The following is a 14,638-nucleotide window of genomic DNA, read 5'->3' as shown; positions in this document are numbered from 1 at the left end:
GTAGCGGACATTTTAAGTAGTTTGGAGAACCGGTAAATACCACCTCTGAGTGGCCCCACCCCATCTATTGTCTGCCTCCTGAGTCTCAGTTGATTGGAAAGAAATGAGGATTTTGCAGTATCCTTCCCCTGCCACACCCAACAAGCCACGTCCACCAAGCCACGCACACAGAACTGGTAGTAAAAAAATTTGAATCCCACCACTGTTGAAGTGGACGTTATAACTTAATACATATTACCCACAGTTTACAAAATTTACATTTCTTCCGTTACTACAAATAAGGTTTTTTTTAAAAAAAACAAACAAACTACAGTCTCTTCTTGTTTAGGATAACAGTCTAATTATCTGGCAGTTCACTCGTTTTCCAAGACTTCGTAATGTGCACAATCCATAAAATTTTTAGAGACTGCGATTAGCGAGCTCAAAGAGAGCCATTTTGAAAATATCTTTGCTGTCTCTCAACAGAAGACTTGCTGAGTTTGTATTATTTCAGGCAGACAGAAGAAAAAGTCTATAGTTTAAAGTTTGGAAGGTAGTTAAAAGTTATGTGTAAAAGCTCTGAATTCTTCACATCGTAATAGGCAATCAACCACTACATAAACAGTTGCAATAAAGATTCTAATCTAGCTAAGACATTACTTAAAAGTTTTCTAAATCAACTGGAGGACTTAATAAGGAGTTTAGTGTCTGGGAAGCTGCAATTTACTATTTACAGCTAAGACCTGGTACAAAGCCTAACAATAAAAGTTTGCCAAGAGTGTCAGGTGTTTTACTTTTACATTTTAAGATGTGAATCATCTGTTTGGAGATTTAAATTCATTCAAAGCAAATAGACATTCCCTAATGCTTCTCTTTTTCTAGCTTCAGTTTTGACTTTTTGCCTGGTCTTCACAATTTTCCAGTAAAGGACATACCCTCTTATTGCAGAAAACTGTGCTATAGAATGTAAGTGTTGTATAAGTATGGTTTTTTATTAGTATTCTGCCATCTTCACTGAACAAATGGTATACTGATTTGTTTTTTTATCTTGAATATATCTAATCAATTTTCTTGCTATGACCTTTTACATACCAACTTCTGCTATTATGAGACTCCAGTTTCTTTACAGCATTTGTACAGTTCTACAACAGAATATAGCAATAGCAATAGCTCTTAAACTTATATATTTCCCCATAGTACTTTACAGCCTCTTGAGCGGTTTACAATCTCAGCATTTTTCCTCCAACAATCTGGGTATTCATTTTACCAACCTCATAAGGATGGAAGGCTGAGTCAACCTTAAGCCAGTCAGGATTGAACTCTAGACTATATGCAGAGTTCTAACCACTGCATTCTAACCACTGCACCAGCATGGCTCTTAGTAAAGAGTAAATAAAAAGAAAATATATAGAGAAGTGACTTGCAACCTTTATCACATGTACAAGCAATTTTAGTAACTCTTCACATTGGTTTGTTTAGAACCAATGATCTGTATTCAACTTGTATTCCATTTCTTATCTATAGAGTGTGACAAATTCCTAAGCATCATCCCTTCAGTCCTCAGTCCTTTGAGGTTTACCAGAAATAGCAACATATCTTAACCACATAAATCAATTTTGTATTTCTTTCTTTTACTTCTAACAGCCTTAATCTTTAACCCATAGTCTTGTAGAATTTAATTTCTTTTAATTTCTTTTTTTTTGCCTTCTCATAGGATTCTTCAAAACTTTAACAAGTCTGTTTTGTAAATCCAATATAAAAAATTATCCAGGGTTGGTTTATTAATTATATTTCTGTTTATTTTTGAAACATCAACCTGGTTTACGTAAATGAAGACTCAACCACCCATGCCAAAGGGGTCTAAAGGTTGAATCGTGGCAACTGGACCAAACTTTGTTAATCTGACATGTTTCATTGCTCATCATGGTTCAACCTTAGACACCTTTGGTCTGGATAATTGAGTCTTCATTGACATATTGCAAACCATTTTTGGGAGAAACCTCTGAAGTTAGTTTGACCAGAACTGGTACATTCCAATGACTCTCTGACTTTGCCTAACTAATTTTGCTCTGATGGATGAAGTTGCTTGGATGAGCAACAAAACGTCTCAGATTAGCAAATCTTGGTCCAGTTGCCATGATTCAACCTTTAGACACATCAATGTGGTTTCTTTTGTATATCCAGTGAGATATCCCTTTTCATGTCATTCTCATAGTCTATCATTAGTATATCCACTTTCAAAGTCATCTCTGTCTTGTCAGATAAAACTTGTTCCTCATTTGCCGTTGCTTGCATAGCTTTTGGGGGGCACGATCTATCTATAGAAGCAAATGTCATTATTGACATTGTTGATATTAATTTCTGGTTCCATTTTTCAAAAGTGTCCTTCAGTATTTCCAATATTACAATATTGTGCATCATCTTATTAGTCCCAGTTAATTAGCTGTCATTAGTCTTGTGCATTTTTCTCCTTTAACTAAAATATTTAGTTCCCTCTAGTGTCTAATTTTTAAAATTAGTTATCTTTATTGTGTCTTGGAAAAAGTCCAAACAAATCTATTTCCCAAGGCAAGGATTCTTTATAATTAATTCCATAATCTTATTCCAAATTTATCTGGGCCCTTAATCCATTTACAACTTTCTAGGATCAAAGTCTTATTTAACTTTTTGGTGTTTATTTCATTTTTTAAAATATTCTTAATCTTATAATTAAAAATGTCTTTCACTAAGGATTGAAGGCAAACTCACCCAACATTTTCAGACTTGTCAATCGAAAGGTCCCTAATAGATTAAAAGTAGGTAACAAGCAACTACCAAATGTGATTAGAAAAGATGTTTGCACAGCTTTAAAAGGTAATGACCACAGTTGCAAGTAATATGGCTATTTGTGTCAACTCCGAGTACTCAAAACTGCCAAAGACCACTATCTTGCAGTCTTTTCTCAAGGAGCAGCTGTTCAAAGTTCACGTGGGCAAGTTTCTATTCTCTCCTTATCTGGAGAGGTTCCAAAGACACATTTTATTCACCAGCTGTTCATTATTTGATGGAGTTGTCCTTCATCTTCAGTCTTCCATTTCTTCCTCCAAGAATCCTTAGTGTCTTACCAGCATCTTAGTATTATTTTCCATTAGCTTTTTCTGTCATGAAATCTTACTTATCATTGATCTGAGTTTATTAAAATCAGCTTTGTGAAGTACGCAGGATACTGTCTCTTTTCTGCAAAACAGAAACGATTCCCACAAGATGCAAATAGTCTTGACTCTCCTGATTTTAGGAAGATTTTAAAAATCTGGTTTCTCCATCACTCATTAAGTCAGGAAATTGTGTGAACTCATTTTAGTTGTGTGTTATGGGTATTAGTGGCTCTGTTCAGTATGCCTTTAATTAATATATTTTGTATTGTGGCATTTTAAATTATTTTTAAGCACCAATCATAGTTCATCAGTGGGTGGCCATAAAAATAAAAAAGAATGAAAACATGACTTTTACCAAATTGTACTTCCTTTAAAAACCAAGCAGTCAGGCATTATACAATCACTTTTTCCAAAATTTCTGCTATCTTTAAAATTTTAGTGAATGTCATCTAAAAAACCTGTAGTTTTATCATACTTCTAATGTTGCATTGTTGGGGCATTATAAGAAACTAGAAAGCCTTCAAAATTCCCATTTTGTCAGACTCTAATTTCTCCATTTTGCAGCTGGCAATGAACCCTTTGTCACCCATTCTACAAATGTAGAATATTTTCCTACCATATTTGTGGGAATTTAGATCTTGGAATAGAGAAAATATTAGCTTGGCTTTTTTAAAGAGATGCTAATAAAGATGCCACTGTAATACAATCATTCACATTTTAATCTTCATTATATAAAAAAAATAGAAACCTCTGCCAATACCTTGTTAACATAACCAGAGCTTCACTGAGAAGGTTTTAATATTGTTCTGCCTGCAAATCATGTTCCTGCCCCCAATTTCTCAAAGGGAGATTTTGTAAACCCCCCTGCTTAACAACACACCTGTCCTTGTTGTGTTGGTCAAGTGGAGGAAATTGTCCATTATGTTCCCCACTGCCCTATTTACTATGAGATCAGAACCAAAATATTAATTGTAGATGAACTGAAGGTGCTTGAATTATCTTCTTGTAGTTCTGCTTCCAACCGTCAGCAACCACGTTGGTACTTTTATTCTACTTTCATTTAAACTTTAGGAAAAGTACTTCCATTCTTGGTTGCAACGTTGGCTTTATTTTGTTCTAACCTTTTACTTCTAATGCTTCTATTTCTCTGTCTTATAATTTCATGGTTTTGTTATTCTTGCATGTATTTTATGGCATTCCTAAATTATGATTTGTGATTACAACAATAATCTTATTTATTTACTATCTTAATTATTCTTTTATTTTTATTTTATTTATTTATTTTGTCACAACATCATATAAAAAGATTTTATAGTATATAAACATATATATGAGTAAATATTGGGAGGTTATAAGCATCCATATATATATAGGAAGAAGAAAAGAAAAACAATAGGACAGGAACGGTAGGCACATTTGTGCGCTTATGCACGCCCCTTATGGTCCTCTTAGGAATAGGGTGAGGTCAATAGTAGAAAGTTTTTGGTTAAAGCTTTTAGGATTATGGGAAAAGACCACAGAGTCAGGTAAAGTATTCCAAGCACTGATGATTCTGTTACAGAAGTCATATTTTCTGCAATCTAGATTAAAGCGGTTAACATTAAGTTTAAATCTGTTGGTTGCTCTTGTATTATTGCAGTTAAAGCTGAAGTAGTCTTTAACAGGAAGGACATTACAACAGATGATTCTATGAGTTAAATTTAGGTCTTGTCGAAGGCGACGGAGTTCCAAGTTTTCTAAGCCTAGAATTTCAAGTCTGGTGGGATAAGGTATTTTGTTGTTTTCAGAGGAATGGAGAACTCTTCTTGTGAAATATTTCTGGACTCGTTCAATTGTATTGATGTCAGAGTTGTGTTGAGGCGAGCTGTATTCTAGAATTGGTCTAGCAAATGTTTTGTATGCTTTGGTTAGTAGTGTAGTGTTTTTGGAAAAGAAGCTACGCAAGATTAGGTTTACAACTCTTAGAGCCTTTTTTGCTATGTAGTTACAGTGGGCTTTGGCACTTAGATCATTTGACATGAAAACTCCAAGGTCTTTAACGGGGTGGGGGTCATCTGTAAGGTAATGTCCATCAAGTATGTACTTAGTGTTTGGGTTCTTTTTTCCAATATGTAAGACTGAGCATTTGCTGGTTGAGATTTGGAGTTGCCAAGTTTTAGACCAAGTGGTTAGATGATCAAGGTCTTTTTGGATGATAGATGCATTGTCTGTGGTGTTAAATAGTTTGACATCGTCAGCAAAGAGAACACAATTACTTGCGATATGGTCACAAAGATCATTAATGTATAGTATGAAGAGTGTTGGTCCAAGGACGCTGCCTTGAGGAACGCCACTCTTGACAGGAACAGGATTTGATAGAGCATTGCCAATTTTGACCACTTGTTGTCTGTTAGACAGAAAAGCAGATATCCATTTGTGAAGGGGTCCTGAAATGCCATAGGATTTTAGTTTTAGGAGAAGTTTATCGTGTACTACTGAGTCAAAAGCTTTGCAGAAGTCTATGTAGATTGCATCTATTGTTTTGCCTTGATCAAGATTTGTAGTCCATATGTTTTTACAGTGAAGAAGTTGAAATTCTACTGGGAAGTAACATCTACTGGGAAGTTGAGTCTGTAACAATATGAGATTTAGAGGTGATATTCAGCAGGTTCTGATCAGTTCTGGAGAACCGGTAGTGGAAATTTTGAATAGTTCAGAGAACTGGTAAACTGCCCCCATCTATTCTCTGCCTCCCGAATCACAGCTGGTCGGGAGGATATGGAGATTTTACAGTATCCTTCCCCCACCATGCCTACCAAGCCATGCCATGCCCACTAAGCCATGCCCACAGAACTGGTAGTAAAAATGTTTGAATCCCATCACTGGTGAGACTGTTGCCACTTTTGCTTGTTAGGTTCAGTTTTCATGACACCTTCCAAACTTGACTAAAAGTTTAAAGGTCTGGAGTATTATTCTAAAGTCTTCTGGAAAGATTGTGGTACCAAATGATTTTAATCATAGGTAGGTTCTAAAGAAATGTAAGCGAAAACCAAAGAAATATCTCATTTTTGTGGAGTCTTGTACTCTTTGGGTCTATTAGGTATCAACCAGTCCTCTGAGTTAGACTCAACCCTAGCATCTGATATTTTTGATGAAAGGAGGAAATATGACTCCAATAATTCAGTCCAATGAATCCAATGAATCCATTGATTATTCAGTCAACGAATGTGAAGTCAAATGCCAATTGCCCTTCCTCAAACCTACTCTTTCTCAGTCAGTAAATAGGAACTGGAACTGGAACATCCATTTAGTAAAGATCTATAATTGCTTCCTTTCAGGTCTAGTAAATATTTTATACAGTATCAACTTCAGTATTTTCCCAGACCTTGTGGCAATGAAGGGACTCATCTGCTGCTCTCTGTTCACTTTTTCCATAGCAGACAGAGCAGATATTAAAATATAACATTTGAACAGAATCACAATCCAAGGCCTAAGTAAGAAAGTACTTAGAAAGTAAGTACTGTAGAGTTACATAGATAAAAATTCTCTGATTTTCCCCTCTAATTTTTTATCTCTATGTCACATCAGCATATTTGACATTATTTTTCTATAATTATACATCAAATTCGTCTGGTGCTTAATTTTTTAAAGTAGTTTCTAAAATAGATGTGTACCATATATGCCCTATATGACATTTTAAAGCTATGCCACTTTATTGACACTATGGTTATTTTTAGTATTATTTCTATAAGACATACTTTATTCCATCTTTTCCCAGTAAGTCAAAGAAGAACATATGTTGTTTTCTTTCTTTATATTGAATAGTTTAAGCTAATATATCATTTATTTATTTATTTATTTATTTATTTATTTATTTATTTATTTATTTATTTATTTATTTATTTATTTATTTATTTATTTATTTATTTATTTATTTATTTATTGTTTCAATTTCTATACCGCCCTTCTCCCAAAGGACTCAGGGCGGTTTACAGCCAAAGTAAAGACAGTTAATACAATTTTTAAGACCAGTTTAAAAGGAAAATTTAGAGTTGGTTGAAGAACTTAAAACCAATAAAACCCCTTATTAAAACCCCACTAGGCCAGTCCTGCATGGTGAAACAAAAATGTTTTCAGCTCGCGTCGAAAGGTCCAAAGAGCAGGGAGTTGACTGATACCTGGTGGTAACTTGTTCCAGAGAGTTGGTGCCCCCACAGAGAAGGCCCTCCCCCTGGGCGCCGCCAGCCGACATTGACTGGTCGACGGCACCCTGAGGAAAACCTCCCTATGGGAGCGCACTGGTCGATGGGAGGTCGCCGGTAGCAGCAGGCGGTCCCGTAAGTAACCCAGTCCTATGCCATGGAGCGCTTTGAAGGTGGTAACTAACACCTTGAATTGCACCCGAAAGACCACCGGAAGCCAGTGCAGCCTGCGCAGGAGAGGTGTTATATGGGAGCAATGAGTCGCTCCCTCTATCACCCGCACAGCCACATTCTGAACTAATTGGAGTCTTCGGGTGCTCTTCAAGGGAAGCCCCATGTAGAGAGCATTGCAATAGTCCAGACGAGAAATGACGAGGGCGTGAGTGACTGTGCACAAGGAATCCCAGTGCAAGAAGGGACGCAACTGGCATATCAGGCAGACCTGGTAAAAAGCTCCTCTGGCGACGGCCGTCAAATGCTCTTCCAACGACAATCGTGCATCCAGAAGGACGCCCAGATTGCGGACCTTCTCTGTGGGGGCCAATGACTCATCGCCATTTAATGGAACATCTTAGTATTGTGTCTGAAATAACTTTCATAGTAAACAGTTTGAACTTGATAATTTTCTTTTATAATGACAGATTATATATTATTGATTTGTACTGATCATCCCCTTAAGAGATACACTTACAAATTAAGATATTTCATATGTAGCTGGGGTTTTGTTATTTTAATAATTCCATACTTACCAAATCTCTCTCCCTAGTAACAACCTGATATAGAATCATTGTATTTCAACTATCACATATTTAATTCCATCAAACAACTCTGTGAAGAATGGAGCATTAGTGACTTTAAAACAAACTAGACAATTTTTTTGCGGTATTAATGCATATAATGTGGATTTTAAGACTACAAAAATATGGATGATCTTTTGTTCTCACTGTTCAGTCACAGTTATTTTCAACTCTTTGTGATCAAATGGACCATTTTTATCAGTCAGTAACTGCTTCTTTGAGATCTTATAAGATTACAATTTTGTCATCAGTAATAATATTAACTCAAGTATTTTACCTCTGATGCAGTGGTGAGTTTCAAATAATTTCACCACCGGTCCTCAAAAATGTGAGCGCGCATGCAAGCACTACTTCTGCACATGTGTGCACGCATGGCTTCTGCGCATGCACGTATGCACAGCTTCTGTACATGCATCTGCTCATGGCTTCCGCACATGCATTCACACACAGCTTTCACGCATGCACATACTCACAGCTTCCGTGCATGCACACATGCATGGCTTCCACCATACAGTGAGGCTCTACTGAGCAGCCTTTCGGGGCCTTCTGCCCTGCTCCCCTCCATCTCAGCACTCCGGGGTAGCAGCTGCTTCTCTCCACACTGCTGGGAGAGCATCTTGTGCAATTTAGCAGCTGTGAGCCGCCACTTTCCTCTAAATCTGATCTGGATAGCATTGCAGCACAGAGAAGCAAGAGTCAGGTTGAATGCTTTTTCTCTCAGCTGCTGCGCTTTCCGGATGGGACTTAGAGGAAAGTGGTGGCTTACAGCTGCTAAATTGCACAAGATGCTCTCCCAGCAAGAGCAGCAGTGGAGATAAGCAGCTACTGACCTGGAGAGCACATGGAGCGCCTCCACAAGCGGCCAAAGCTCCGCAAGGGATGGAAGAAGTGGCTGCAAGATCTCCGCTGCAGCGCTTTCTGGATGGGACTTCTTGCAGGTAAGAAGAACCGTCCAGTCCATTCCCAAACTGCTTCAGCCTCCTGTGCCCACCGCCTTTGGCCTAGCAGGCTGAGTAAACTGCTTCAGCCTGGGAGGCAATAGTTTGAGGCCAGAGGAGGGCAAAATCTATTCCAATTCTAGATTTGGTTCTAGAACAGTAATTATCTCCAGCCTTCTCTCTATTGAAAATTTATTTTAATCAAAGTCAAATATTAAAAAAGATGTTTAAAAAGAAAACCGAAAGACTGGCTATAAAACAAAAGCCAAAAGATTGTTACAAATATTATTAGCAGTATATTATGAAAGTTTGGATCTTATCTTGCTGGCAGCAAAACATAGTTTGCAAGGAAGTAGAATCTCTTCTTTGGTCTATTGTTTGAACTTACAGTGTAGGATACAAGAATGATATTAGAGCTGGATGGAAACTGTGTTTGTATGGATTTTGTGAAAACACAAAAGAAACCTATTGCATTGTAATGGGTGATAGTTCAAATTGACATTTAGTAATATAGTAGAAATAGAAACTGTTAGAAGTAGCCCTCAACTTACAGCCACTTATTTGGTTACTATTCAAAATTACAACAGCACTGAAAAAAAGTGATTTGCAACCAGTTTTCTCACTTACAACCATTACAGGATCATCATGGTCAAATGATCAAACTTTGACCACTTGGCAACCAGCAGTATTTTTATAATTGCAGCACCCTGGGGTCACATGGTGACCATTTGCAATCTTCCTAGCAGACTTCTGACGAGTAAACTTAACAACAGTCACTTAACAACATGTCAAAAAGGTCATAAAACCAGGCATGTTTTACTTAATAAACTTGCTTAGCAATAGAAATTCTGGTCCCAGTTGTGGTTGTAAGTCAAGGACTACCTGTACTATGTACCTGTACCACTCTATTCTCACCATTCAGTACAGACTATAAAAAGTCTGCACAGATCTACTGTTGAATGTCTATGAAAAAACCTTCCAAATGCAATCCAAGTAATATACTCCTCAAAAACTGAGATCTTATCATAATGTCATATGAAAGACAACAAAAAAGAGAAAGGGAACAGTCTTTGTTGCTCTTCAAGGTTCCTGAAGTCAATATTAATATTTCCAATTTATGACAATTCTAATCAGATCCGAAAACAAGTGAAAACCCAGTGCCGAATGATCCAACATTCATTTACATGTGGATGTTCATGCCATATTCTCTTTACATTTTCCTATTTTAATTTCATTTTTCATTAAATGTGCTTTAGAATACAAGCTAAACAATGGAGATCTTGAAGAGACTAAATATAAAGAGACAAAACTGTAATTATTTTAGTCATTTTCCTTTGAACATTATAAATGACTAGACTTAAAGCCATCATAATGCTGTTTTTTTGTAAAATATTTCAAATGGCTTCCTTTGAGTTCCAGCATAGTTGCAGACAGCAAATGCTTTCATTACTAAAAACAGTCTATTTACTCTATCCTCATTAACCTTTAGCCTTCTCTTTCCTATTTCCTGTGCACTGGTCCCAGACCTGATATGCATGTATGAATGTTCCATAGAAATACTGATTCAATTCATATATCTTTATAACTCTTTAAAATACAAAGAAACTATTTTTAATGCAATCCCTCAGATGTCGTGCGCGCATGTGTGTGTGTGTGTGTGTGTGTGTGTATGTGTGCATTTGTGCATGTGCGTGTATGTATATGTATTTGTATATGTATAGAGATTTATTCTAAAGAGCTTTCTAGATATAAAAGCAGGATTACCCCAGGGCCTGTGTCCCTCCAAAAGTTGCCATTAATTTATACTTTTAAATATTACATGACATTATATAAACTGAATGTAATATATTTCATTTCTATAGAAAGAAAAAAAATGCTATTGGCTAACTAAATGCTAACTTTATAATTTTTTTCCTTTAAATGGGGAAAAGCAAATTGGTTTCAAATTAGGCAAAATATGAGAAACTACATTTTAAATATAATTGCAGTATAGGACAGTGGGGGCTTGGATTTAACAAATTACAAAGGGTTTTTTTCGTATGTATGTATGTATGTATATTTGTTTTCTGAGGTTTTCGCGGATGTTTGTATGTAGGTCTTTGGTTATTCGGGTTTTCTCCCGCGTAAAATTGGAAGTGTCTTGGCGACGTTTTGATGAAGTCTCATTCGTCATCTTCAGGCTGGTGTTTACAGCTTCGTGCTTCTAGGAGCAATGTGTGATCGCCAAGACATTTCCAATTTTACGCGGGAGAAAACCCAAATAACCAAAGACCTACATACATACATACATATATATATACATATATATATATGACTATCAGGTTATTTTGTTCTAGTCTCTAATTAAAAATCAGCCAATCTCAGAAGCAACTGGCAAAATTCTTTACTGTTCAAAGGATTCAGCACTGTTGTAAATATATAAAGGTTTTGAACATCAGAAAATTAGAAACAGAGAAATTTTTTATTCAGATACAGTCCTAAATATGTTAGAATTCTAATTTTCCAGGTTCCAGATGGGGATTTTATGCAAATAAAATAAATGTCATATCTACCTCTTACATTTTCTAGTTCCACAATGTGAGGAAAATAGGAATCGATAGGGGAGAAATGGCAATGTCTTTTTAGATTTTATGTTTGTGGGCAAAATTAATTATTAATTAATATTTTAAAACATCCATATATTTTCATTTCAGACTATTTTTATAATGTCTTCATCACTTCTCATGCATGCAAACTGAAAGCAAGAATAGCAATTTATATAGTCATTTAATAATAACATGATATTATATGTGTAACATTAAAATATCCACAAATAATATATTTTAAGCTAAAACCATGCTTATTATTGCTTGAGGAAATGCCTTTGCCCTTTGTAATACTGCACCAGTCAGTAATAAGTTCTGTCATAATTAACTGTTGACTAAAAGACAAAGATTTAGTATGCCAACAAATTATCTGTCTAGTTGTGTAAATAAAAGTCAAGCCTGCTTTTGGTTCCAAATATACACAGAAATTTAAAATATAATTATAATTGTACATTAAAGCCACATTTCTATACAAAAGTACTGGCATAATTATGAATACCAAGAAAGTCAAATTATAACAGAACAACATGATGAATATAAGCATTAAGTTTAAAATATGTGAATAATCTATGTTATGATCTGCATTTATCAAATATGTTGGAAATTATAGGAAGTTAGCACCCATTTCTCTCCTAGAAAAATGAAATATTCTAGGAAACATTAAAAAGGCAGAATATTATATTTTCACTAAAGGAGAAACATGTTTCTAAAGACAAATGAAGAGTCTCAGCTTGCTGCACTGCCCCAGCAAATATTTTGGTGCCAATCTATCTACAGGACAAAGGCTGGGCCAGCTTATCTACAAAATAAAAGACATGGCCCTCAGGACAAGATAGGATTAGCCCTCACTCAAGATCCAAACGAGGACAAAGCTGTTAAGCCCATGATGGCAAACCTATGGCATGCGTGCTACAGGTGGCACGTGGAGCCATATCTGTGGGTATGCAAGTATTGCCCTAGCTCAGCTCCAGCATGCATACGCGTGCCGGCCAGCTGATCTTTGGGCCTTCCGGGCCCACAGGAAGTCAGGAAACGAGCTGTTTCTGGTCTCCGGAGGACCTCTGGGAGGATGGGGAAGGCTGTTTTCACTCTCCCCAGGCTCCTAGAAAGCCTCTGGAGTCTGGGTAGGGTGAAAAACAGGCCTACAGGACCCACCGTACAATCACGTGCCAAAAGCAGGGGTCGTGCACACATGCACAGGGTGCATTGAACCTACAGGGCCCACTGTGCAATCACATGCCAAAAGCAGGGGTCGTGCACACATGTGCATTGAACCTCGCACACCCATGCGTGACCCCCCGTGCTCTCCCCGCTTTTGGCACATGACAGGAAAAAGGTATGCCATCACTGCATTAAGCCATAATAGGAATGGCCCAAAGCAGTGGTGAAATCCAATTTTTTTTACTACCGGTTCTGTGGACGTGATTGGTGGGCGTAGTGTGGCTTGGTGGACGCGACTTGGTGGGCATGGCAGGGGAAGGATACTGCAAAATCTCCATTCCCACCCCACTCTGGGGCCAGTCAGAGCTGGTATTTGCCAGTTCTCTGAACTACTCAAAATTTCCGCTACCGGTTCTCCGAACTGCTCAAAATTTCCGCTACTGGTTCTCCAGAACCTGTCAGAACCTGCTAGATTTCACCCCTGGCCCAAAGCCCTTCATTACATCATCACCCAGCAAGATTCAACCAGGCCTGGGACTCAAGACAACATACAAAGTTACCCCTGCATGGCCCTATGGGAGCCTGACAACCAATCAGAGTACATTTCTTACACAGGACAGGAAGCTCCAAGGCGGGGCCCTAGGGAGGGTGTAAATCTCTTTCCCTCTCTCACCCATGTGCTTTTTTTGCCCAAACTATGTGGTCCTATCCACCATTAAACTATCTTTCCAAGCAGTCTTCTTGTTTCCAGTGTCTTTCTTCCCACTTGGAACTGATCCAGATGGACTTTTCTTCCAACAGAATATTGATGAGCTTTGAAATGGACAATAAAATATCTTTCAAAAAACTACTTTTGTTTCCATTCTTTTATTCTTTTATAGCAGAATTCTTTCTCTGTGACTTTTTTGAATTCTGAGACCTGCTATTCTATGTGCTTATCATTCACACACATTCCCATTACATACATCTATAAATAAATCTATAATTCAAAACAAAATACAGTATAGAAGCTTTGGACAACAGGAAAAAGAGATATTAAGAAGTCAGCAATAAATGTGGACATAAATTCTGTCCTGTTTCTTTTCTTTTTTTATGTTGTTTTTCAATAAAGATCAAATAGATGGCAATAAGGACAAGAGAAATTATATACATCCATGGAAGTATATTCTCTGAATATATTCCTCAGAATTATAAGGACTGCCAACATTTGCAAATCATATTCAAAAGCAAAAAACCTGCAATATTGTAACTTTTAATACTTTGGTGGCAAATAATTTTTGTTTTTATCTCAAGTGATAAAAATGTTAAGCTAAGATCTCTTTTATCTGACATGTTTGAGAGATATCTGCAAGTTTTTCAGTGATACAAAATATGAAGACTGAGCCATCTTGTCTTCAGCTAGGATTTCATTCAAGAGCTCAGAATCTACATCTGTTGGGCAGAAAATAAAAATTCATGTTGGACGTGAACTTACCTGTTTTATTTCAAAATAAATGCATATATTCATTTTATTTCACTCTAGCAAAGTGAAAGAAAATTTCCAGATTCTCCAACTGCAGGTATATATTCAAAGTATATTCAAGATATTTTTTTAAAGTGTGTTTTCATTTCTTAGCAAGTATGGGTAAAGGGAAGTAACTAGTGTTGAAAGAAAGCCTCCAAGTTTCATTTCTGTGTGTTATTGTTACATTAAACTGCTACTATCTTAGATTGGATGTTTATGTGAGGAAAGTTTAATCCTAAATAATGGTGGGTGGGGGTGGGATGAGTATAACCATGTCGCTAAGCAACAGCATGTTGTCACGTCCTGCTCTCACTTGATCCTATTGCAAATTGCACAGCTGAAAGCTTTCCATCTCAGAG

The sequence above is a fragment of the Ahaetulla prasina genome, chromosome 8 (genome assembly GCF_028640845.1).
Source record: "Ahaetulla prasina isolate Xishuangbanna chromosome 8, ASM2864084v1, whole genome shotgun sequence".
Lineage (NCBI taxonomy): Eukaryota > Metazoa > Chordata > Lepidosauria > Squamata > Colubridae > Ahaetulla > Ahaetulla prasina.
This window is presented reverse-complemented; position numbering follows the sequence as displayed.